General features: G+C 43.3%; 1 protein-coding gene and 1 long non-coding RNA gene across 2 annotated transcripts in view; one reads left to right on the top strand and one right to left on the bottom strand.

Moving 5' to 3' along the window:
* The window catches only part of LOC146183618 (cytochrome P450 4C1-like), a 102458-nt gene that overhangs the window by 56661 nt on the left and 19299 nt on the right, over positions 1 to 26498 (bottom strand). The gene's annotated exons all lie outside the window — the stretch shown is intronic.
* On the top strand, positions 22095 to 24452 carry LOC146183619 (uncharacterized). The gene is made up of 3 exons (XR_014708494.1): positions 22095 to 22255; positions 24149 to 24229; positions 24298 to 24452. It is a non-coding gene; the product is annotated as an uncharacterized LOC146183619 (long non-coding RNA).

Genomic DNA, 26498 nt, shown 5'->3' with positions numbered 1-26498 from the left:
GGGTATTCTAACAAACGGGACTTTTGGGTGAAGTGCGCGCAGGAACTGCTCTCTGATTCGGTTTTAGGTCGTATTGTAGTCATATATTTGTTTAATGGTCTAGATATCTATATGTGTTACGAAAGGGGCGTTTTCATAGATGTGCTGTTGCTCAGCGAGGTTTGTAAGTGTCTGGGAGCGGCGTTTAGCAAGCAGCGATGTTTTAAGCAGTTAGATATAATGTTGTAGAAACAAGTTGCGCACAGGACACACACAGGAAAAATAAATGCAGGTAGGCAGACAGAGCGCGAACTATCAACTGGTTTATTACTCGTTTAAGCCTGCATTTATAGGCACTGTACACGCATGCCCACAAAAACATAGGTGCGGAAAGAATGGGAGGGCAAATCACAAACTGTGCGACAATCACCCAAAGCCGCTCAAAAAATTCCTTTCCAAATTGTACAGGGAAACAGAAGTGCCACTAACACAATTACCGCCTTTTTTCTTGATATGATACGCCTCTAGAATTTCACGGGCTACTTTATCATTGCTCCTGCCTAGAATTCTAATGCTTGTAAACACTGGTTCACAACCGACGCATGCAATGCATGAGCAGGCAAATTTGCTCCTTCCCTATTTCTAATAGAACGCCGGTGCTCCCCTGCGCGTTCATTGACGCAGCGTCCTGTCTGGCCCACATACACACGTCCACACTTGAGTGGGATCTGGTACAAAACTCCCGTGGCACATTCTACAAATCTTTCGGCATGTTTAATATCGCATGCTCTTCGTCGAGCGCCTTCCGCACTGATCCTAGGGCATAACCCTGCGAGCTTGCGTGGAGCTGAGGAAACCACAGGGATGCCATGCCTGTTTGCCACTTTTTTTATGTTGTGGGCGACCTTGTGCATATACGGGACGACCGTAGTCTTTCTTCGGGGCAATCACTCAAGTGTGGACGTGTGTATGTGGGCCAGACAGGACGCTGCGTCAATGAACGCGCAGGGGAGCACCAGCGTTCTATTAGAAATAGGGAAGGAGCAAATTTACCTGCTCATTGCATTGCATGCGTCGGTTGTGAACCAGTGTTTACAAGCATTAGAATTCTAGGCAGGAGCAATGATAAAGTAGCCCGTGAAATTCTAGAGGCGTATCATATCAAGAAAAAAGGCGATAATTGTGTTAGTGACACTTCTGTTTCCCTGTACAATTTGGAAAGGAATTTTTTGAGCGGCTTTGGGTGATTGTCGCACAGTTTGTGATTTGCCCTCCCATTTTTTCCGCACCTATCTTTTTGTAGGCATGCGTGTACACTGCCTATAAATGCAGGCTTAAACAAGTAATAAACCAGTTGATAGTTTGCGCTCTGTCTGCCTACCTGTGTTTATTTTTCCTGTGTGTGTCCTTCTGTGCGCAACTTGTTTCTACAATAGTATGCACCAACTCGCCCAGCAAGAAGTTCTTCTAAACTAGGTATAATGTGACGTTTTTATTTTTCATGTTTACTCCGGTTTGAAATATTCACGGCATTTTCACCACAGAGGACGACTATATGTGTTTATGTGTTTGTTTTCCAGCTGCTGAAAGTGAGAAAAGCAACATTGTTTTAGCGGCTGTAATTGTGCTCAAAAATTGCGGTGGCCAAAACATGGTTTAGATCACATTTTATATTTATTTCACTAAACTTGCTACCTCCTGCTTTTACCGCACATTGGAGTGCAGTAGCATCATTACATTGTTATGGCTTCTAGAATTCTTATTGGGATGTTCTTCGAGGGTTACAAAATTCAAGTTGCGCTAAGGTAATAATTTTTTTTTTCGCATATGGATGCATCTGAAAAGCACGTTTCACACTGTGTTGTCGAGAGTAATAACTTCTTGCTATTCCTATTCTTTTTTTTTTTTTACGTGAAGCACGAGCAGCCTATGCTAACATTAAGCCTGCAACGTTGTTTTGCAATGCACGATCAAAGTTGGTTTGAGAAGAAACAACTCCTCCGCCGCTGTGGGAAACTGCATGTGTTTGCGTTGGCGAAAAGGGTACTGGAAGCCGTACAGCGACCGTCATAAATGCGAATTCAGACCCAGCTACTATTGCGATTGTTGAGATGCTGGTGCAATTGACTTGTAGGCGAGGTTTTGGAGGTTTGGGCGACAACCGAAAGGCTTAATTTAGATTTTCTATCAACCCTTACATTTGTGGAGCTTTATGACTAGGACACAAGTACCTTGAAATTAGTAATTCGCTCAGGCTTCTAAAGCACTTATCATGACTCTAACAGGGTTTCGAGAAACCTTCCATCCAGGTTTTAGCCACAGGAACTCTGGCGAAACCAACTGAGCCAGATGAGACGCTGTAATTGGTTCGGTGCCGTAATATTATCCTTCAGTGGCGTCACGACAGGGTTGGGGGGGGGGGGGGGAGGTCTGCACTGGTTGCAACGCTCAGAGGGGCTGCAGCAGTTCGATGGGGGAAAGAGTGGGGGGCGAAATAAATTTTGTGTAAAGACACGAAAAGGCGCGCGTGGAGACACTGAATGACAAGTGTGATCTCGTAGAACGAATTATTCTGTTGTGAGGAGCGCTTGAAAACACATCCCTTATTTTATGCTAGAGACTCCTCGCCATTTTCATTTTAACGTTGGACCGGGTCTATGTAGGTGCGTGTACCCGGAAAGACCAGCATTAACCCGATACCCATCGCGAACTCCTGCGCGGGATCGTGTTAGACGACACCCGTCGGCGGCTGCGCCGCCGCATCGCCTCTTCTTGTTTATGTGCACATCACTCTCCTTTCCCAAGCTAGGACCGCTGGCAGCATCTGTCCAGCAGTCTTTTGTCTTGTTCATTTATCTCCTGTACCTTTCTCGCTCCTCGGTCCAGTCACACATCCGCCTCACACTTTCAAAACGCCGAAAGGCACGGAATGCCTGTTGCACAGGGTATGGCAAGTCTGATCACTACGCGCTGACTAAAAAATGAGAAGGAGGGCACCTGTGTTATTTGCACCTGTGGTGTTCAGTACTTGCCGAAGTCAATGCTCGCTACTGTATTTGCAGACAAAAGAACTATCCCTTGCCAAAGTAGTATCAAAGTTGGAGGCCCTAAAGCTTTTTCTCGAAAAGGAACGTGGTCGCCTAGAGGAAAATGCTGTTGAGCAGGCGCTCATAAAATTCTATCAACTTGGAATTGCAGTTGAGAGGCGTGTCAGGCTAAAGAAGAGGATGGCAGATGAACAAGCCAGAGATTCGAGACTTTCGTTGTCGGAAGAAAATAAGAGGGCGATGCTGGAGTCCATTAATAGGTTTTATGCCAAGCTCTTCGCGATGGGGCAATTCCGCGCCTATGCACCGGGTGCGGGTGACCCTAGCGACGCCACTGTTATCCTTTCAAAAACTGTCGACAGCCTTTTACTAAAATAATTTCGCGTTTGACGGTAAAAATGTTTGCCGCGATATTTATGGGGGACTAAAAACTGTTGACAGAAATAAGGTGATTATGTATATTGTGCAGAAAAAATCAACTCGTCGACTAAACTTTACCAGATCACTATTGGCGCATCTCTCTGTTTGTTCATGCAGTCCACTTCCCGCACTACTATTCGAAACAAGGAATCATTTACAACTAGGGGCCTGTTCATAATAGCAGTGTAAGTCTCGGTCGCAGCAAGGGGCGTATGCACCGAAAATAGAGGAAATAGAGAACACAAAATGATACTGTTATGAGTATTACACACTTCAGTTATGGAGCGTTTAACCTTTTTCTGCCACTGAGAGTAGCCATGGCAGCTAGCAACAAAAAAAAAAAAAAAGAAGTAGAAATAGGAGCAAAACATAGCTTGACTTGCTTGGGCGGGCTTGTGTGACTTGCATTTAAACTTTACTCAATGGAGACTTTCAAATCAAGAAGCGCGCCGCCACCTGGACGTGAGAAGTACAATCTGTTGGAAGAGATTCAGCAGTACCGGCTGCAGATGGCGCTAAAAAGGAAGCTCCTTTTCAGGGGGATGGCTCTAGATGGCGCTAAATGGCTTTGCTGAGGAAAGCTAGTGCAAGGAAAGCTCTTGGACCTTGAACAAAAGCACGGAATGCTTGAATGCAAGCAGCTTATCAACGAACAAGAGTAAAAAAATGACCAGAAAGTAAGAGAAATGTACCCTTGGACAGTATGTAACATGACAATTAGTTCCATCGTTTCCATTTGATTCATGCCTTGGGCCAGGCAGACAAGCCAAGGACGGTAGTATCAAGGATGAAGGGGAGGGGGGGGGGGGGCGGTTTAGCCTTTTACGGCAGGTGAATAGGAATACAACATAAATAAAATCGCTATATTTTCCTAGTCCTATTTCACAAGCTGTCCCAGACCAGCGAGCTAATAACAAGAAACGTGAGTCGGTATTCATCATTCACGGAACAATAAATATTATCTTTAAAGCTCCTAACAAAGGCTAAGGATATCACAAAAAGTCCTCAGCACTGAAATGTGCGGGCATAGTGGAAGGTGTAGTACAGTTCTTTTCTCGTTCTGGCACGTGTGGTCCGGCTCCTTTTGGAGCGCCAGCGCTTCAAGAATATGAAAGTGAATGGACTCGCTCTCTTTTAAGGTTTAAACTTCCGTTTCATTTCATTTCATTGCATTTTCATTTCCTTAAGGGCCCCTTTTGAGGGGCATTACATAAGGGGTGGATACAAATTTTGGATGAGATGGTACAAAGTCATGTGTTATGATTATAAATAGCTGTAGGCCTTTCGTGCGAAGATCATTGGACAGGTTGTCGTTGCAATCTCTTCGGGAAGGCCATTCTAGACTGCAGCAGCGCGTGAAAAAAAAATGAGTTTGCGAAGGTGACGGTTCATGCACGTGGACGGCTGATCTGGAGATGGTGGAGAGTGCGGTGAGATATGCGTGCCGATGGGATCATATAGGGTGCAGTTTGTAGATGGCTGTAAAAAAAAAAAAAAAAAAAAAAAAAAAAAAAAAAAAAAAAAAAACACGTGTGAAATAGTGAAATACTGGCTATGCGGCGGCGTATCTGGAATGGCTGTAAACCTGAAAGGGATTTCAGATATGGCACCGTTACTAAGAATCTGACTGTTCGGAGTGTGTATCGTTGACAAAGACTGTGCATTTTTCCGCGATTGTTTCAGTTAGAAAGAAGCAAAGCATCAATGCTTAATTCGTTATCTTTCTGTCAGGTAGGATGCTAACCCTACGTGTGATAAAAACAAGATGTGAAAGGTCTTATTATGAAACCAACGTACTCAAGGAGGGGCGCATGAAAACCCGTCCTACCTCCTCCCTTAAGACAAACCCGCAGCGCCGCTATCAAGCACACCTCCCCTTCCTCGCCCTCTAATATATAGTGCCTATCTAAACAGTGATCGCGGCAATGGCACGCAGCGCTGAAAATCTCAACACGTACCCTTCCGTGTTTGATACAAACAACTGATTTACTCTTTAAACGAAAAAGATTCATTGCTAGCACCTGCCTCTTACGACGTGGCGGTGTGTCCTGTGGTAACCATTGCTCTACATCGCAGAATTTAATCTCCGAATACACATTTCTTCAGAAGGGGCGAGAATCCCAAAATTACTATAGGGGAATATTTGTAGGCTTTTTCTCTGCTAAAACAACCATTCTGTGGTTCTTGTCGCACCAAAAAATAAAATGTATGGGTGGGGGAATAGAATGCGATATCTGCAAAATCCTGCTCGCAATGCGACTGCAACTGCGTCAAGCACGCAACTGTAAAGAACAATTTGTCGATGGCAAGGTAACGTCATCTCCGGGACGAAGTCTTGGCTTGGCTTACTGCTGTCAAATGCCCATGTTTTGCGCCGAAAGCAGCAGCGTTAGTCCAGTGCATACTCGCGAACTTCTTGAATCCTCTTCATATGTTTCTGCCGCCATTTAGGGCGCTCGCTTTTCGTCTATGTCCTCTCCATCGTTCTTAGAGGCGTCCAAATATATTTGCTCTGAGCGTAGCGTTTCAAATGTGGGTTAATGTTCCGCACCTTTTTTTATTCCAACTTTGACCCGTCCATGCTCTTTTATAAATTAAAGGTGACACCGGGCTGACCTCTAATATTTCAGCAATTATTGTTTTTTGTTGTTGTTGGAAGGGTCGCTGCTCTGCCGTTTTGAAGTTTTGATCATTTTGACTCCAAGATCAGCTTCAAATGGTGAATTTCGAAAAGTTAAGCTGAGTGTTTACTCTCCTTTGGTGGGCGCCAGAAGCACTCCACATCACACTTACATTTTACTTGCAAATGTTGTCAACATCTTAAAGAGGGCGCGACTGCACGGAGGGAATCATTTGCACACTACTCAAAGTTTGCTCACTTCTCATAGAAAACCAGTTGCTTCAAATTGTTTTCAACACCCCTTTATTTTCTTCTAAACAATCTTGTACCGAAAGTTCTACAGTTTGTATTTTGGTCTTTAGCGTTGGTCGCAAATTAACCCAGTAGTTAGGGTAATTTCGGTGGCGGTTGAAATAACAGCGGCCCCGGGAAACGAATCTGTTCTGTTTTCTCCTGTGATGTTGTAAATCTCGCTCGGTGTTGAAGCAGTTCATGTTCTAAGCAGATGGATGTGTTGCTATTATAACGTAGGCAAAATGACGTTTGGTAATGATGCCGATTGACTGGATGATTGTATATATAAGAAATTTACTACTCAAATTCCTTCCATAAAGGCCTATATTAGTTATGCATTCGCGTTAGATTTTCCTGACCACCTCTACTTACGCCTCCTCCATGTCATGGCTACACCGCTGTCTTTTGAATACTTATGCTGCAATTCATTCGAGCATACCATCGGCCGAAAAAATAAATACAAGGTTAACCTGGCGCTAGGGGTGGTTGCAGGGCCACACTTCGGCTCTGCTGACTCGCACAGGTTAGGATGCCTCGATTGCGCTGCACACGGTATCGGCGAGAGCGCTCCGCCTTCGCCTCTGCGGAGGCTTAGCATGCTGTATGAATTTCTAGTGCGGCGTTCGATTGTTTTGTGCTAAAGGTTTCGACAAAGGGGATTCCGCTGCAAACCTTTCCACCTTTAATGGCAACCCCGGAAAAGGTCAGGCAACCGTCTGAAGCGCAGTGCGGAAGCTCCTACGCTTGGTGGTGTGCTTGTGTTTATAGGTTGTAATATAATCACAGTGCTTTCTTCACTGCGCGCCCCTACCGTCGGAGTCGCCGTGCATTTTCTTTTGCGGCTGATAGTAGTTTCCTAATTCGTAAAGGATTTCGGGAACGCGTTAGAATGTGCATATTTCGGCACAAAATAGTATCCTTGGCCTTCCCTGTTCAATTTCCGGTGAAGTATGGCGGGGTCCTGTTCACCCGTTATGCATATGCTCTAATTGCGATACGCATCATCTTCTATCTGTCAAGCGAGGACGAAACATCTTACAGCCGAAGTTTGCTTTGAACTATTTGAATGTTTAGGCATGATTTGCTACAAACAAATGGCGCAAAAACTTTTCTTGAAGGTTGCATAATTCAAGTGGCTTTTGAAAGTCCCTGTATTGAAAACACGGCTTCCAGCATTCGCCGTACACTCAGCAGAGACCTTTGTGCTTAATTATAATGTTTATTTGCAGTCTTCTGCATAGCGCTAATTTTGACCACTAAAGCCGCACGCGCACGAGGTTGAGGCGTTTCGCTAAAGGTCCGACCTTCGCCTTTGTCTCCAGAGAAACTACAGGAAGAAAAAAGACAAACATGCACAGACATGCCCTTAGAACCAGTCGGGCTACTTTCACTTCCGCGATAGAAGAGAACTAAGTTGGAAAAGGCAAACAGTAGTCAAAAGAAAAGAAGGAAAGAAAAAAATGCTTGATGTGGATGCCGTGTGCGATTACTGTAGGCAAAAAGTTTCACGAGCCCCCATGTCATGATGCCGTATTACAATTTTCAGGCAAACAACTCGAGATAGCCAATACTGCGTTGGTCGATGCATATACAGTAATGCTAATCTATATTGATAGATGGTAAATAAGAGAAGGCAGGCTCTTCAACATCTTGTGCCGGCACTCATATTAACCGTTGCTGATAGGTGTTGCGCTGACATTCTTTCATGTCTCCGGGACGTTTCAGGTCAAGAATCATTCTGTACTGCATTGAAAGGTTTTTCGAAAGGATACCTCCTTCTACTTACAGTACAGCTTCATTCATTCCCTTATCTCCGGCAGTTTTATGTTCCCGTCACTACTATTAAGGGTATACTCATTGCGCTTCAGACGCACAAGCCGAAAATTTGCTTCGTTCGGGGCTAGTAGTTTAAAAATTACCACTATTTCTTTACTATTTAAAAACGTACGCAGGAACACAGAGATTTGAGCTAGTTGGTTCATCTTCGATATTTTACCGGCGCGGCGACAGGGGACGAGGAACAAGGAACAAGACGAGGAACGAGGAAAAAGCGCTTGTCTTGTTGTCTCTTCTTGTTCCTCGTCCCCTGTCGCCGCGCCGGTAAAATATCGAAGAAGAACGCAGGATTTTTATGCTTGCTTAAAAATCTCATCAAACATTTAATACTACTGCAAATTTTGCCTCCTTCCACGAACAGCAGAAAAGCAAATGAATAAGATATTTTCGTTATTACCTATATATTCGACATATGACCATAATAAACTGCCAGTTTGCCACTATTTTATGCATATATTGTTGTGAAATATTGCTGTTTTCTTCGACACACAGTTGGTTCAGTCGTGACTGTTTCGCTTAATTCGATTTATATATTTTCCTGTCATCGGCGCTTTCCGCTGCTTTATTTTTCAGTCCGTTTTGAATTACAGCCTTCCTTTCATTTTCGAGGGACACGTTGCGCAGGTACAAATTTATTAGCAATGGGTCGCGCATGCAGAAAGCCACGACTGCTCAAAAGGCAATTGCTTGCCGCCACAACTCTGCTATGCGATTAAACACAACAGCTTTCAAACATTTTTTGGACTAACGCAATGGGAAGTTTTGCAAATTCTGTAGGAACATAAATTCAGAAAAGTTTTGGATTTTCGACCTTCACTCAAAGAGCCCAGGTACAGAAATTAAGTTGTCAAAAGGACATTGTTCGCGCGAGGCGAGGCCGAATCCCGGCAGCGACGGGCGATTTTCGATGGAGGCAAAAAGCAAGGCGCCCGTGTGCTGTGCGATGTCAGTGCATGTTAAAGAGCTCCAGGTGTTTGAAATTATCCGGGGCCCTCCACTATACGGTGTGCCCCATAGCCTGAGTTGATGTGGGACGTTAAACCCCGTAATCCAACCAAACTTTCATCCTGGTGTGGATAGGTAGCATATAAATATTAATTATTTATTACACAGACCAATGTTCTTGCTTGTGGAAATCACAAAATTATTTGTATTACTTGCCACTAACGCGTTTTGTATAAGCCCCGTCATCACACCTTTACTTTAAACTAAATAGATCAGACCATTAAAGCGCAGACCTGATTTTGTACGGTTCATCTCTTTTGCTAAATTGTGGGCATACTTAGGGCTTCTATTATAAGGGAGCTGTTGGAAATTGTATGGTTTCCGGTCACGCAAAAACCTGGAGTTTCGATAACAACTCAGATAGAACGACGACCTAAAAGATTCTTCTGCACTTATTTCAAATTGATTGAAGAATAGTGGGGTTGACTTATAATGTGACCAAGCCGGTCTCATGATAATATTTGAATTACATATAATGGGCCTATGCTTCATACGTCTTGCGAGGGAAAAAAAAAAAGTCGGCACCGCCGAAGAGAATATTTAAGAATTGCCGTAGAGGGAAAAACATAAACCAGACCAGGGCCCGCTTGCACAAAACAATCTTAAGACTGTCTTAGCTAAGTCCAGGCTTAACTGAATCTAAAGGACAGGCCGCTAGCATGGCCACTTAAGACTGACGTCGAGACTAGGCTTCAGTCCTAACTTGAATAAGTTGCTTGCACGATTACGACTCTAGTGCCTTCTTACTTAAGACATAAGGACGCCAGGTACCTAAGTAGAAAAAATTAGGGAAATACAGGGATACGCTGGCCCTGTCCCCGCTGTAAGATGTAAACATTCCGTCAGTCTTGCGCTGCGTAAAATCCGTGCCATTGCTTTTTTGCGGCTTAAGATTGCGTCATGAGGTACAATGCCCCAAGTGGTTGCCGAGGGCGTTCAGGGAAGCCACTCTGGTGAACACGAGCCGAACAGAAGCGTTCGGAATCCGAGCCATCTTAAAGAAGTCTGGTCTTACTAAATACACCGTTTAAGTCTGGACTTAGCTCGGACTTTATCGTGCAAGCCGGCCATTGACAGCTTCTATTCCATGACATGGTAATTGGTAAGCAGCTAGAGGCAAAAATGCCAGCGTGCGAGGCACTGACAATCTTATGTTGTTGTGAAATGTTATTCTTTTTACACTTTGTGCCACATTTAGTAATACGGGAGCATAACATGGGGGCCTATATCTTCTCGTAGTGCAGGAAGCAGTTCTTTAGTATATTTACGTGGAGAACAAATGCCTTAACATGGAAATAATTTTTTGTCTATTGTGTAAAATGTCAGACGTTGTCTCCCCATCCAGCTCATCCGCAAGCTTGAATTGTAAGGAAACATTATAATCAAAAGACTGATATATCATATCATTTCGTCCCATACTGCTCAGTAGCGAGTAAAAACATATTAGCTCCATTAGAATGTTTCCAGAGCTGCGGATAATAAAACACCGCGCTGCGGTTACAAATACGACGGTAACAAAACTGTTAGGTGTGCTTGCAAAGAACGGAGCCAAACGAAGCGCACGGTGCTATTTTCGCCGCTGCAGTGACGTCACTCAGCTAATCTTTTCTTATACGCGGCTGTACGTGCTGTTTCTACTCATTTCCACTCTTTTTTTTTTTTCGTTATTCCAGGCTTCATGATTCAGGTGGAAGTTGCCAGGTGACAAGGCCGGCCACTGTGCCGTCCAGGGTCACTCCTTTGAAATGGGAATCGAGTCTACTAGGACCGTTGGACCCAGAGTCAGACGCAATACTCCTAAATCACACTAGCCCGTTCGCACGTCTTTGTTAAGCGAGGCGTCATTATTATGTCGGACGGTCTTCCGCCACGCAATATGGTAGATTGCGACTGTATGCTAATGAGATGTATGAGCTAGGTAACACGAGCACATATCAGGGTATTAGTGAACAATCGGATAGCTAAGTGTACGTTCGCGAACGAATTAATTCCGCTGGCAGCTGCAGACGGAAGCTGTTGAGGCTGTTGCGTCATACATACCTTCAAGAGGAGCTTAAGTGTCCCCCAAATGTCGGTGTCGGGTCGTACATACTCAACAGCGTACAGTGGCCACCGAACAGGCTAGGAAACAACACACCCAACATAAGTATAAAAGCCCGCTTCCACCAAGCAGTGCGAACCTGCCTGCGCGACCTTGAGGTGCGCCGTGTGGGAATCAGGATAAATAGTGTAGGGGGTCCAATTTCCAACACAACAGAGCTAGCCGAGTTGGCAGCTCTTGCCATCATGGCCGTGTCAAGCGGCCCCGTGACGTCACAAAACTCAACGTCCAATCAGTGCTCAGCTATTTCACCAGTCAAATACCAACTGCCAGGGGCACGCGCCAGATCCGAAGCTTAATTCGTCCACAGCGCTCCCCATCAATCCTCTCCAAGTGCAGGTGTTTGAATTTCAAACGTTCACTGAAGCTGCAAAAAAATCATGCTTACCGTTTTGGCAGACACTTCGCGATGTTTTGAGCACCAATCAAAGTTCATGCCAGCTGCATTCATCGCCAGGCATTACCCTCACCGAAACTCGGAAGGTATTGCTGGTCAGTGTACCGTGTTTTAACACGGTGGAGTTCTTTCGGGTAGATATGGATGCAATTACGCATGAAGACAGGTTTCCAATAGAGGAAACCATGTCTGGTGGTCTGGCGAAGCAGACAAATTTCGGAACGCACCTTTGCAACACACAGGTTCGCGCCGCCTTCATTTCAGCTTGTAAAGACTAAGCGTGGTCGCTTAAGAACGAAATCAATTGCTAACGTAGGCGCCAACCCTGTTTTGATAGAAAAACAATACAACGCAGCGACGGCTTGCCTGCTTTGTTTTTAGAGTACATGAAGGTTACTTGTTTTATTCCTCATGTTGTATGTGTTTCCCACTGCAACTCGAGGAACCACTTAAAACACGGATGAGTCGTTCAGTAACCAATATAGCATCAAATATATATTATAGGCTGCGGTGTCTTAAGCAGGATGTCACACGTTGTAGTTACGATTAGTATTTGAAATATTTTCGGCTTAGGTACCAGCGAGGATTATACTGGCCTGCTTTGATGTTGTGTAAGGACTGAGAAGCATCGCTGCTTTAGCTGCTGCACTTCTTTAGCAACTGCAGTCCAAAGCATTAGTCAAATTTAGTAGTACTGTGGTTCCCAACGAGCTTTCCGCAAAATAAAACCGACTGCAGTAACATGAATACAATGCGATTAATCTTTTGAAATCTTCATTATGTGCTTCTAAGTGTTTGAAAATTGTTTGTCTAAAGGTGCTCCTCACGCGGGTCCACCTGCAGTGCATGTCTGCTGTCGATCGTAATAAATATATTGCTTTGATATTGTTTCCATCCACTGTGCAAGGTTGTTCTGAGGAGATACAACTCCTCCTCCGCGTGTGTGAAGGCTATGAGGGCTTACGGGTACAGAACAGGTTAGAAACGTACCGTCATAATTGCGAATTCAGCTCTATCTACAATTGGATTTTAAGGTGTTTGCGGCGTTAAGTAAAAGACGGTGTTTTTATGCGACACCGGAAGCCTGATTTTAGATTTGCTGCCGGCCTCTAAATTTGTCAAGCTGTATGAATTATGTCCGACTGAAGTAGCCCAGAGATTATTAATGTTTGACGCTTCTAAAGGACCTGTGACTCGTTTAGGTTATACAACATCTAGCCTTTCTTGATCTACGTTAACTGTGTAAAGGTCATAATTCAAATGAGATGCCTTGATAGTGAGGTGGCAAAGTATTACCTTACATTAATATTTTTAAAAATTATACTCAGTTGCTTATTTCAGTTTTTCTTTTTTGAAACGGTAAGAATGGTTGCAGTTAAAACGAATGAAAGAAATGATGGTGCTTATGTATATTGAAAAGTCAGCTCCTCAATTTAACTTTACCAGCTCACTAATTACACGTGTCGCCTGTTTTTTCATGCAGGTCACTACCTCCAATGCTGTTCTGAAATGGCATCATTTACACCCACAGACCTATTTTAAATAGGACTAAAAGTCTCGGCGTCTCGGTCGCAAAACCGGATGCTTCCTAAGAAAGCAGAAAAATAAGAGAACCTGCCCCCTCCCATTTATTCACTTATGCACAATGACACATTTTAATTCTGGAGCGATTACTCTTTCTCTGCCATCGCGTGAAGCAGGCGTGAATGTTATTGCGTACAAAAAAAGAATAAAAATACTAGCAAAGGAGCACTTGACTCGCCAGGACTGTCTTGTGTGATTCGCGTTCAAAACTTCCTCAACGAAGGGCTTTCACATCACGCAGCGCGTCGCCATCTGGACGAGAGATGTACAAGCTGCTATAAAAAAGAATCAGCGGCACCGGCTACAGGTGGCGCTAAATAACAATTTATTTGTGGGTTGGCGGTAGATGGCGCTAAACGACCTCTCCGAACCGAACAATTGAAAGCATTTCCCAACCTCGTACAAGGCGAAGTTCCCAGCCTTGAACAAAACCACGAAGGCTTGAATGTAGACCTATTCATCACAATTACAACCATCAGCTACACAAAAGCGGAGCGATAAATGTGATAGGAAGGTAAGAGGAGAGGAGCTTAGGCCAGCACTTAGGGCGGAAATTCGTTTCTCTCGTTTATATTCAACTCAAGCCACGCACCACATCAACAAGCAAATTAAGGTAACCTCTAGAGCATGGTGAACATCATGGCTAAGCCAATTAAGGAAAGTTCAGGGGAATAAAGCCTAAGTAAAATCGCGATATTATCCCAATCCCACACCTAGTCCGCAAACTGTCCTAAATCTGTGAGTAAATCAATATCAACGCGCGAGTCTGAATCTGTACTTGATGGGACGAACAGCAATATGGCTGAACCTCGTTTCATCACACGACTAAGTGTCACTTCTAAATCTATAACGCGAGTTGAGAAACCCAGAGAGGTGTATATCTGACTAACGAATGTTTACAGCAACAATGGATAACAATACAATAACAGTAAGGGCGTTTCACTGTAACAATAATCATGCACATGCACAGTAATTCCACACGCAGGTAGGCTTTATGCAAATGACAAGCGATTGTAATTTAGTGAGTCCTTAATCATAACTAATAAGTGAAAATAGAGACTGTTCCGTTTGGTACTTGTCTTAACGGTGCTGATGACGGGTGTCGCTCGAAGTTGTCTCCCTGGGGCCTCCGATGCATAGTCGAAGGCGCGACTCGACTATCCGAAGCACAGGTAGCGATACGTCGGCCCAGGAGAGCAACCTCTTGCGTGTTTCCCGCAGCAGCTCCAAACCTCGAGTCCCTTTCTCCACCCTCGCGGCAGCCGCGCGGAGCAGGCGTCGTCGCCTATAACGTCCTCCTCGCCTCGAGGTGCATCGCTCCCATATATCTTCAAGGCCGCGGACCCCGTGAGTTGCCATGGGCACGTGGTCCCCGAAACCACGGAGACACGACGTCTGGCTTTCTTCTGTTTCCGCTGTCTCAATGGTTATTGCTTCCGAGCAGACGCGTGCACTTTATGCCGTCTGCCCTTCCCACGGACGGCTGCGTCTGCTTAGAACACTGCGTGCCGACAGTTTCTTGGTTCAGGTCTGGATGGATCCTGGTTTGTCTGCTTTAAGCGGCGGTTTTCACTCATACGTGGCATTAAGAATATTGAAAACCCTGCTCTAGGTTAAAATGTACAGCTGTTGTCGAAAGCATGCAGTTAGCCGAAATTAAACGCGACCAGCGCCTGTGAACAAAACAAATATTTTATCTCTGTGTTTTCAACTGCATTGTGGAACGAGCCTTATTCACGTATGAGGATAGAAAGCTTTACCCAAACACATGCATATAAACTGGTTGAAAAATCTGAAAGCACAGAATCCTGGCTGCCAGCAGCGGAATTTGCAGTCGTAATCATTGTTCTGCTTCGCCAAATTTATTCTCTGAGAATAACCATACTTCATAAGAGATGCGTGCCAAATGTGTGAGTGAAAACGCTGAAATAATTATCGAGAAATATTACACTCCTATATCTTGTCCAGATACATTTTCTTAGGTTCCGGCTCTCGCAGCAAACAACTAAGTGCAGGGGGAAAAATGGGACACTACCTGGCAAATCTTCCATGAACCTCGACTGCAGAAACTTCAAGTGGGACACCCAAAGAACAATGTCACAATCAGCAAATTAACGCCAACTACAGTTGAAACCCTCGGCTTAGCTTACTCAACTGTCCATACTTTGCAGCACCAGCCGCGCACACGTGTTATTCCAGTGTACACTGCCAGACCAGCCAGTAACATTTCTTCTTACATTTCTCTTCACGCAGATGACTGCGTTTTATACGAAGTGATTAATTGTTATAATTACCATTTCCGCTTACAAGAGTGGTTAGGCAGATTTTTTTACTTGGTGCAATACATGGCAGTCGAGGATCAACTCTGATAAAACTGTCCTGATGTCCTTCTCTAAAACATTATCTCCACCTACATTTAGTTACTCATTTCAGGGCCGTACCTTAAATAGTGTGTCGGAGTATAAATACCTTGATATTGGAAGGGCACAGCGCGAAAAGACACGGGACAAAGGAAGAAGACGTACACACGAGCGCTCGTGTACGTCTTCTGCGTTTGTCCCGTGTCTTTTTGCGCTGTGCCCTTCCAATATGAATCGATACCAACTCGCCCAATTGTCTATCCTTCTTCAATAAATTCCTTGGTGTCATTTTCGCGCATAACTCATCTTGGACTAATCACGTTGATTACATATGTAACAAAGCAAGTTAGGCTTCCTGCGGCGTTTGCCCTGTAGACATAAAGCTACTAATGCATAAATCCCTAATTCGTCCAGTTTTAGACTATGCTCTTCTAGTTAAGAATCCATATACACAATCGCAGATTAATAGGTTGCAGGCTGTCCAAACGAAAACTGTGAGTTTTATTTTTCCCCGTTATGACCACTATTTATCACCCTCTTCGGCACTTCCCTCCCTAAAGCTAACAACGCTTTGTGCATGTCGCCGCAGCGAATCGCTAAAATTCTTGAAGCCACGCTCTCGTTCAATCACTGCACGTTTTGCTCCAGAACATCAGCCAGAAGTCATCACGAACTTAACTTGACGCCTTTTACGCACGTATAAACACGTTCTAATTCGGATTTTTTTTTTTCACGCACCATTAAATCGTGGAATGCATTACCTGGGAATATTCGCTACTTGAATCTTGGCAGTTCCGTAGCAGCCATTCAAGACGCATAAACATTGGTATATACTCCTGTAACCTTCCATTGATCATGTACTCCGCTCGTGTTCATACTTTTGTTGCTCACTGCGCATTGTAACTTGTATTTATTTTAATACTGTATTCCAGCATTGATTAGTTCAGAATATGCTTCATGCGTGTGTCTCAATCACCCACTCCTGCTATAGCACTCCATTGCGCTGCAGTATGTAAAAATAAATAAATAAATAAATCCCTCATTCTCGGTCTATAGCGCCATCCAATGCACTTCCTATTCGTTTATATATCTTTCCTTCTGTACTGCTTACAGATGTCTAGCTGTTTGGTAGGCGCATAGAATGTACTATGTAAATTAATTTTCGCCATTTCATTTTTGTTTCAAACGTGTTCAGTCCAACAGTCCAAGTTTTCTGCCTAGCATAAAGCTCATACCTTTCCGACATCTTAACGTTTCAGCTATATATATATTTTTTTTTTTTGCGCTGTCGCTGCTTTGCTCTTAGTCTTCTTTTGAGCTTCTTTTTTCCAGCTCAGATTCAATATGTGAGCATCAACAGGTTACATCGAGTATTTACTGTTCCCTGGTGATCACTACCAGTGCCAGACACTATATTCCAATGAGAAATTTTTGTGGCGTTTGAAAGGAGGTCCTTCGCCCTAGACGCGTTTTGAATGTACTGTAACTGCGTTCACTTCAAATAGAGGCCCGTTGGTCCTTTGATAATTTTTTTACCATTCCTTGAGTTGTACGAACTTTTAATTCCGACTTTTTCTCCTCTGTATTTTACCTTTGATCCTTAGTGTCAACTTAAAACTGCAGTCCTCGCAATTTCAGCGGTAGCCTTTAAAATGGCACCGATAAACAAAACAGTTCTGTTTTCGCTGGGGGTGGTTCGAATCCCTTTCGTGTTTCCACCTCTATTCCGCTGAATACCGAGCTCTTATAACAACTCGAAAGTCCAGAATGTGTTCCCAATGGGCAAATTTATTGCTGATACTTAGATTAACTGGAGAGTCATATATATGTTTCCTTCCATTTTCTCTTCCAAGAAGCATCTTGGAAGCATCTTAAAAGATGATAGAATCTTCATTTCCATTAGATATCCTCGACCACCCGCGTTTATGATTCGTCCATGTTCTGGTTACAATGCTTTCATGAATGCTTATGCTGTGAGTGAGTCAGATGAAATAACAGCCAAATAAATAAATGTGAAAAGACTCCGGATTTGCCGCCCTGTTGCGTTCCTATCTCGAATCACACGCTCTAGGCGGGAGTTCCTCGCGTGACGAAACCTTCATACTAGTGTTCGCGTTGATGTACGACTTTCGAGTGATTTTATATTGATGGTATGGACGAAAAGGAATCCTTAGCAAAGCAATAGCCACCTCTAAACCTATTACATCTCCAGACATCGTTGTTACGTTAGAACGGATAATATTGCTCAAGGAAAAGGAAATGGGTATTTCCACCCAGACGCCCAGTGAGAATAAAAACCATGAGCGGTTATGTCTGGTTTGGCAGATGTCCGCTCTCTGCTTCATTCCCTCCCAAACTCCCGATTGAACGTTAGCGCCGAACCTGAGCTGAATTCTTTTTCCTGGCCGACACATGGCAGAACGTTTAGGCGAGCAAATTGGTGGAGCAGCACGTATTGAACAGCACGAACGGAGACACGCACACAAGACACGAAAAAACAGGCGAACACGACTCTGTGTTCGTCTGCTTCTTCGTGTCTTGTGCGTGTCTCTGTTCGTGCTGTTCGAGGCATGACACTAGGCAAAAATACTCAAACTATTCGCTTCCATACACAGCCCAATATTCCACGCTGAGGCAGCAACAGACAGAGAATCCCCCAATGACATGAAGCCGAAAAGGGACCAACACGGAAGCACAAATATAGAAGGAAGTGTGGCTGCTCAGAAAAACAAGAACACTCACATTACCGACGAAACAGACAAGCTCGGCAAAATTGCGTGATGTGGCGCGTCTTTAGTCTTTTGTGTAATACATTTCGTTAAGCGTGAGTAGAAAGAACGAGTTGCTATGTGCGCTCACTAGTGAAGATTTGATCTGATGAGAAGGCTGGTTAGGGTAAAAATAGAGGCATAATTTTTAATACGAGGTAATATAAGTCATCAAGAAACAAATAGTAAACGCAGTCAATCGTATTTATGCTGAAAACGCCATGTTATTTTTCTTGCTCTCCAAATTTTATTAAAACTGTTTTCACTGTTTTTCATTCTTCAGTCTATTTCAATTTTTATTCTATATTTTTTTTGTCGTTTTAATTCGCAGTCGCTGCTTGTAATCATTTTACTGAGTCATTATTAGTGCGGCCTCTCTCTCCTACAAGTGGAGAGGAGGGTTTGCTGTCCTAACCTGCCAACCATGGTAGGTGACATGTGGCTAGAAAGAATTTCTTTTAACACCAAATTCCAATAATGTGGCGAGCGAGAGAAATCCCCTGAACCCCACCTGTCATCGTTGGAAGGTGCATAGTGCATAGTGCATACAAAGGACGCTGTCGCCACCGACGCCAGAAAGTCTTCGCACTCATGGCACTCCAAAACTGGCTTTTAATAAGAAAATGGAGCTTTGTTCTTTCGCAGTGTGTAGCCGTCTGATGCTGTGCGTCCGTCCGCTTGCACCATTAAGGCGTGGCCGTGCCATGTAAGCGAATAGTGGCGATGCACGCTAATCTTCAATCTTGCCGTATGTTCGAGAGATGACAGTCCGACGGCCCCTTACGCCGTTAGTCTCATTTTGATTCTCCTGCATAACGTCAGTTCGGATTACTAAAGATGGATGTGCCCTAGACTGGTATCCTTCGTTAGCCCTTAAACCTTCATATTGTTATATTAGTCATACGCAGGAAGGAACAAGAGGAAAATGTACAGACCTGCCTTGTGTAAACAACTGGGCCTCTGTCACTGACGCATGCGAATAGGAGGAAGTTGAAAGCAAGACAGGAGCGAAAGAAGAAGGAAAGATTAGGCACACGTCGTAGTCCCCACGTGCGAAGACTGCTGAGAGCCAAGAAAGCTAGCCAGTCCAGGTGTTGCAATTCCGTTTTACATTCTTCGGCCGATCAACGACAGGTCGCCAATACTATGTTTGTTAAAGCGCAACGTTACTTTGAATACAGCATAACTTGTCTGGGTTGATATGTGCTAAGTAAAAGGCAGCAAGATATTGAATTTGGCATTCTTCCACCTCTTCGGAAGAATTCAGGTCACGGAACATTATTTACTGCGTTGAAAGCTTTCAGAAATGCTATCTTTACCATCTTACAGCCCACTTTCAGTCATTTGGTTTTCCCCGGCAGTGTTTCGCACATTAGTGTATCATAAGAACTTTTTTTTTTTTGTCTTTCGGTGCCGACATCCCCTTCATTGCATGCACTGCACACCCATGTCTGGCTAATGCGGGTCTTGCAATATTTAAATAATAAAAAAAAAACTCTTTCTAGAGTTGATTATTGAACACAGAATTTCCCCACTTCATTATTTGTCTATCAAAGTACTAATGCATTCTTTCTACATGCACTTATGTACGGTTGTTACCACTCCAAACTCTTCTCATCTATCTTTATTTCAGGCCTGAAGAATAAATTAGCATTCCTTAAGGGTCCCTCCTTTAGTACTTTTGGTTACTACTTGCCTCCCTCGCTCCAGATAACAGTTCACTTCCCTTGCGGTTTCGCCTGCATCACTGGGGTTTGAGATTAAAAAAAAAAAGAAAGCTTCCGGGCTCCTTAAAACGCTAATTTCTGATCAACCAGAAATATCATGGCCTGCTCTACGTGCCTTTCCAATTATTACAGTGCAATGCTATTTCAATGATCCCCCGTTCACTATCACGGTGTTGCGTATATCTTTGGAATAGAGACAGTATTTATTTTCGCCTCGATATGGGAGCGCTCTTCTTTTTTTGACACGTTTGTTGAGAGGTACTTGAATCGGTACCTGCACCAAATGTCAAGCGTTGCAAGCAGCAGAACAACCCAGTCGGTCTTTTTAATGAGGCGAAGCTCGAAAGAGATGAAGACGCTCGGCTATGTGCAAATATATGGTTCGGCACTTTGGTGGCGCCAGAAAAGGGAAAGCGGTGTGGTACTATTTGCGCTAGGGTGCCTCGATGTAGTGCGCCTCCGTATCTAATTTTGCTTGATGATGTACACAGTGCAGCAATGCATAGCAAAGTAGTTCACAGAACTAATGGTATAGACTGTTTGCATCTACCTGAGCAAATATACTTAGATCGTTATTCAGGTGAAATCCTCGAAACATTGTGGTCAACACTTTTAGAAAAAAGTTAGAAGCTAGTAATTGCAGCGGTTACTAACTTCGAATAGGGTTTACTACCTTTTTACTACCTTTGAACTATCTCGCAACTTTTTGAGGTAGTAACGGCTCTATTTACTAACAAGTGCGTTGCTGTTAGTAGTTTTGACGAGTTAAATGCTAGAATCCCTGGACAACTTTACCATGGTATCTTGCTAGCGTAACTTTACCAAGATTTTCAGAAATACATGCTTTGGCTGTTCTTGCCAGTCATACATTAAAACTTATTGAGCAATTAACGAGATACATTGTTTTAAATCACTTAATGGCGTTCGTTTTTTCTTTTTTTTTTTTTTAAGTCTGTTTTTATGCACACTTGAAGCTAAAGAAAAAAAACATGCAGAATTTGAGTTTTCGTGCCCCATGCGAGCTGCTGACAGCGTAATGCGGTGAGGAAAAAAGTCAGAGCGACACTTAGCTCTTCCAGGAAAAGGTATAGTGAACTGGGACGCTTTGTGACAACGACCTGCAGTCAGTCACGGACAAACGCTGAAGTGCGGATGACGTCACTTTAGAAGCAAGACATTTTTTAGGAAAAATGAAAATAATTTGTACTCAAGTTGCATAGCACAAGGGTTTTGCGTCTACTGCTGTTGTTTTGTTCATCTTAACATTGTGGTTTCCACCAGTGCAACAGAAATGCACAACGACACGAAATCAGTACCTTTCCACCTCGCATGTAGTGCCTGCAATCAACTTTTATTCCATTTTCTCTACGTATGGTCCAAGCATCAACACCCTGTAAGCAAAAAAAAAAAAAAAGAAAAAAAAATGGTGCCGGGAGGAATGCGCGTGGGCTCGATGGCTGGCAGGGGCTGTAGCGTCGACATTCGATCCAGGCAGCCAAACGCGCCGGCGCTGCAGATGGCCGAAGTATGGCGGGAGTACACGCCGAAATATGAAACGGTTTCACGCGCGGCCATAAAAGAACAGTGGTGCGATGGCTAATACTCGGGCATATTCTCCTCTCACTTTACGCATGTTTTCCGCTGTGCAAAACTGCGCGCTGTGGACGGGAGCGTCGTCGCTGTGCTGGTGGAATGGTGGTTGTCGAGTCTCACACTTTCGTAAATGTCTGCATATTCTGGTCCACATATTAAGTTAATGAGCACCATCGAAAGTCCACACATCAAGCGCCACGTAAATGTTGCACTTGCAGACAGCGACTCCAGAATTCCATCGTTTCTGACAGCAGCGCCGTCGCTCGTTTGCCGCGCATTGGGCCAGCATCGACTTGACACACTGGCTTATTTTCATTCGTTTTGCTTCGAGGTGTTCACCCTGTGACCGTCTGCCACCGATACTGATTTTGGAGGGAAGGCGCTGTGTTCGATGCCCATGTCTAGTGATTTGGAAAAATAGGAAGAGAGTTATTCAAGCCAGCGGGCAGCATCGGCAGGAAGATTTGATAAATGCTTTGCTGGATGGCGATTTTAGGGATGGTGCAGAAAACGTGCGCTTCGAGGTAAGTTGCCCGTTTTCATCCTTATTGCTTGGAATGCAAAGACGTGCGCTTTGCAAAAGCAGTTTTTTATCGCCATTGTTAGTAAACTGTTGCCGCGTGTTTCCTGAATCTGACACAAAGTAAACTCCGTAGAAATAATGCCGACTCTGTTGAAGTGAAATTGAACAAAGTAAGTTGTAGAGCCATTTGCTACAGACATTATGCTCAACGAAAACAACACGTTTTGAGAGGACAGTAGCAAATGTCCTGTTGTCGCTTTGCCTTGTGAAAATGATGTTTTTGTTGAGCATAAACACGACATAAAGTAAAACGAACCCAACACCATAAAAATTATGCCTCGTGCGAAGGAAGCAATGTGTTTTTTTTTTTTTTGAAATCAGGTTTGCACAAGTTTAACTAAATCATGTTTTTTCGCACATGATTACATCGCAGTTCTATCGTGTTTTTGTAGTAATTTGTAGGTTTGTAGTAAACCCAAACCTAGTGGACATTTCTTTATTTTTCGTCACCCGCAGTCCTAGAATTTTTTAGAAAACTGTAGGTTTGTAGTAAATTCCAACCTTTGCTGACATTTTTGTTATTTGTCGGGAACATATAACTTGGTCACAAACTTACTTCAAGATCGTATGAGCTGAGTTTTTATGCTTCATTTTATATACATTTATTGGATCCTAGTGCATCTGCTCGAGCTACGCGCGTCTTTAGAAATGTGTTTCAGTAATCTGTACGCAGTCCAAAAAAATTCCTACAGCCTTTTCGCAAACTGGAAATGATTAGTCAGGTGAAACCAATTGGTGGGCTAGTTGGTGAACTTCACAGGAAAGGAAATATTCACAATGCTAACACACACTCACAAATAGACGCCGACTCCAACTTTTTTTTTTTTTCTCGAAACGACAGCAGAATGAAACTTATTAAAACAAAATTTTTTTCAAGAAGTTTGGAGTCAGCGCCTGTCGTGTGTGTGTCTATTTGTGAGTGTGCATTTGATAGCGCTGTGAATTCTCCCTTTTCTGGAAACGATTGTATAAAATATCCACCCCAAAATTTATAACTGTGTGTATTTATATCTATCTTTTTTAAAGAAGCTTCATTTTGGTGAAATGCACTTAGTAGCTCAGCAACAGCTGTTACTTGACTAAATCATTTCCAGTTTGCGATAAGGTTGTAAGTTTTACACTGCATACATATTTTTTTTTTTTTGAAGTTTCATTTTGGTGTCCTTTAAAAACAAGATGAAGTCAGCGCCTTTCTTTTGTGTGTTTATTTGTGAGTGTATTTGTTAGCGCTGTGAATCTTTCTTGTTCTAGAAATTATACTATAAAATATCCATCCCAAAATTTATATCTGCGTATCTATATCTATTTCTTTTAATTTCATTTTGATGAAATGCACCAACTATCCTAGCAATTGGTTTTACTGGGCTAAATCATTTACAGTTCGCGACAAGGCTGTAGAAATGTTTTTAACTGCACATAGAATTATTTTTTTCAAAGAAGTTTCATTATGGTGTTGCGAAAAAAAAAAAATAGAGTCAGCGCCTGTCCTAGGTGTGTGCATTTGTTAGCGCTGTAAATCTTTCCTTTTCTGGAAATGATTGTATAAAATACCCATCCCAAAGTTTTTATCTCTGTGTGATATCATAATTCTATAAATGTTGCTTTTTGTTTAGCAAAAAAAAACAAAACAGCCTGTTAATCTGAAAGCACCGAAATATATGAAATAAAGGTTATAATTTTCTATGGAATTTAGGCGTGTTCAATATAACTGCGGACTTCATTATTTGAAAAAAAAAAAATAACATCAATTTCATATGTTCTAAGTCTTTATTGCTCCATTTTATTGTCATTGAAGAAGTGGTTTTAAAATATGTCAATTCTGTAATACTTGCAGGTCGCTTTGCTACTGAACGGTGGAACGTTTGTATCTGCATGGTTGTGAAAGAATTAAAAGTCGCATTTCCTGATAAGACCAGTAAGTGTAAATTTGCTATAAATTCAATTATGCCTTCTAATTTCATTAATTTGAATGTTTCATTTTAGAATATCTACCCAGCATTGGAGCGCGTCCGTATGAACCCTGATGACGCCGACGCAATATATGCTGGGTTTGAAGATATCGAATGCTTGGACGTCATCGTGGGACTCACGTATGTCATTGAGTGCTACTGGATGTTTAATGTCAGGCATTCACCGCGCGACGAAAGCATTTGCGCAGTGCTGGAGTATTTATGCAGCCTAAGAAGCTCGTCGCCACTATGCCCATTAGCTCTCAGTGCGATTTCTGCCATTGTAAAGGGCATAGCCACACTACCTTGAATTACAATGTTCCGCTCTTGTAGCCTGCACCATCGGAGCACGCTCGACAGATTAGTTACTATCAGCTACCCCGAATCAATGCGGGCAAGCGGGGATCACGCCGAGAAGCCATGATCTTCGCTTCGGCTGGTCAACCTGGGCAGCATTTGCCACCGGCAGATGGATCCCACCACCTCCCATCCGATTCTACAACAACACCCTGCAGCATGGGTTATCTTCAGCGATTGTCGCGCTGCACTGCAATTGCTTAAATCATCAAGAATTCAGGAAGAGCTCGTCATTGACATAAATAAGCTACACACAGAGGCCTATGACCTGAGTCACAGCATTGTGCTACAGTGGTTACCTGCTCACTGCGGCATCGCGGGCAACGACTTCGCCGACGCCGCTGCAAAAGAACTAAAAGATTCCACAAGGACAATTTCAGTACCATTCTCACGAAGAGATGCAGCAAGACTTGTAGCAACTGAATCATGGCGATTGCAACGCTCTCTGTGGTGTGACCCGAACCATCAATATCGACCTCTACACCGAATAGATCCCACTTGCGTCTTTCGAATTCCTCACAATTTGAACAGGTGGCATCGAAACTGTCTACACCGAATCCGCTTGAATGTGTCATACACAAGCTACTTCCTACATAAAATAGGCACAGCGAGCAGGCCTCTGTGCTCTACATGTGATGTGTGTGAAAATTTTGAACATTTGGTAACCTCCTGTCAACGGTTTACTGCACATCGCAGGACACTGCGCAATAATTTAAGCTTACCTAAAGACACAACCTTGCGCCTTGAACATGTCCTGGGTCCTTGGTGCGACGGATCGTCTGCTGCGCGAGCTACCAAGGCCTTACTAACTTTTCTGAAGGACACAGGGTTGATTAATACCCTTTAAAACTCATCTGTGTGTGATTATGTGCGTGTGAAAGTGTGTGACACCGATCCTCTTTTTTTCTCATTTATTTCCCCTTCCCCTCCCACACTCTGTCACCCTCACCCCTCAACCCTCATCAGGAGTATCATGCTAGGCTTTCCACCAGGCAGACATCTCCTGTTGCCATTAAAATATCTCTCTCTCTCTCTCTTGAATTACAAATAAAGTGAGTAATTGTTGCCCGGAAATTTTGTCGTCATCATTGCTTGAAGACTGGTGCGAACAAGGCAAAATTACCTAACATCTTGTTTGCACATCAGCTCAAAGTTGCACCGAACTTGGAGCCGACGACAACTGACCACATATTACAAATAATACAATTAATCTAAATCCCGTGTGCTGTGCGATGTCAGTGCACGTTAAAGAACCCCAGGTGACTGAAATTTCCGGAGTCTTCCACTACGGCGTCTCTCATAGCCCGAGTCGATTTGGGACGTTAAACCCCATAAACCAACCAACAATTATTCTAAATTATCGAAATTTCATTAAAATATTCAATATTTTTACAAATAATTTACCTATCAATGCATATATTGGCTCCACACAGGTAGCAATTGATACTAGGTTTCTGCTGCAGTAAGTACTAGCACCTGTGTGGTGAGAACCTCTACGCCATCTAGTATTTTATACTAAAGAAAAGGTTGCACATTATACTACCTTTTCAATGGTAACCCATAATAAGAACTAGTTATACGTTGTCATAAGCACTACACCTACGTAGTACGAATCTCTATGTGCGGTAGTACTGCGTACTACCTAGAATGTAGCATATTCCACTACCTTTCAAAGGCAAACTATAATGCACAAAGGTGTTGGTGTTCACTAACCTACTACTAACTGGCGCTAGTACTGTTCACTAACTTCCTGGGGTGGTAAATTTCACTAGCTGTATTTTTACTACCTCGAGTTACTAAGAAGGTAGTGATCTATGGGACAAGTAAAAGGTTAGTAGCTACTTAGTGAATTTTCCAACCTTTTTCTTTTTTTAAGAG

The sequence above is a fragment of the Amblyomma maculatum genome, chromosome 7 (assembly GCF_055883805.1).
Source record: "Amblyomma maculatum isolate TAMU_Amacu chromosome 7, ASM5588380v1, whole genome shotgun sequence".
Classification (NCBI taxonomy): Eukaryota; Metazoa; Arthropoda; class Arachnida; order Ixodida; family Ixodidae; genus Amblyomma; species Amblyomma maculatum.
Note: the sequence above shows the minus strand (reverse complement) of the source record. Positions and strands in the feature narration are given on the sequence as shown.